We start from the raw sequence: 1,074 nt of genomic DNA on the forward strand, positions 1-1,074 counted from the left end.
GACCCAAAACTGCTATATGCATCCTTATCTCTGCTGCAACTCCAACCTGAACTGTCTTTATCAGAGAATCCTTCAATAAAAAAGCAAAAATTAAATGCTGACGAAATTTTTACATGATTTATATCTTCCCAAATATGAAGTCCTTCACACGTAGTCTTCCTTTACCTTATCCTTGTGGGAACAAAGGTCAACAGGTCCCATAAGCAAAAGTTTTACAAGCGTTAATGTTTTCTTCTACCGGAGACGATTAAATGAGGCAAAGTAATCTCATGACCTGAGAACAATGGAGCCTGCATATAACATAGCTATGACACTAACACTATACTATCACACCACAACAGTAATTGTTTTCATTCACCTTGTAAGTATAAATTTTATGTATCCAAAATGTAAACCTACTCCAATGAAATTATTTGCCACGTCTTTTTTTAAGCTATGACTGATTAGGAGGCATTTCAAACTCCCTAATTTTTAAGCTCAACTTGTGGCTAGTGCAAGCCCCTTGTGTTAGTTTCCTAGTTATGATCCATCGTTGACAAATCCTGAATAACGTAGCGCAAAAGGTGTTAAGCCTAAACATGTGGCATAAGCGATGTGTAATACACATTTTGGGAAGGCCCAGCTGAAGATTACGTCAGGGACTGTGGGTTGCCTAGGGAAAAGTTTGAACTAAGTGAAGAGATCTACATAATCAGAAAAAAATATGTCAGACCTATTAAGACAGGGAATTTCTAACTACTCTGAAAATTTCAGGCATGGGACAGTCAAGATACGGCAAATTAGGTTTTCCCATTGACATAGCTCTCAATTTGAACATCGTAACCCATTTCTTAAGTCACTATTACATCCTACTACCTAAAAACAACGTTTCTCAATCTATTCACATAAAGTTATTTGAATACAATCTCGCATTCAGGGATGGTCAAGACTCTATTTTAGTATTAACAAGTAAAACTAAGTTGTTGTAAACGTCATCATGTGCTACACTCATACATGTACTACTGGCCTACCAAGACTGCAAATGTAACGGTGTAATCTCAATACCCTCAGTGAGAATAAACATACACTTGAGCT

The sequence above is a fragment of the Cebus imitator genome, unplaced genomic scaffold (assembly GCF_001604975.1).
Source record: "Cebus imitator isolate Cc_AM_T3 unplaced genomic scaffold, Cebus_imitator-1.0 Scaffold811, whole genome shotgun sequence".
Lineage (NCBI taxonomy): Eukaryota > Metazoa > Chordata > Mammalia > Primates > Cebidae > Cebus > Cebus imitator.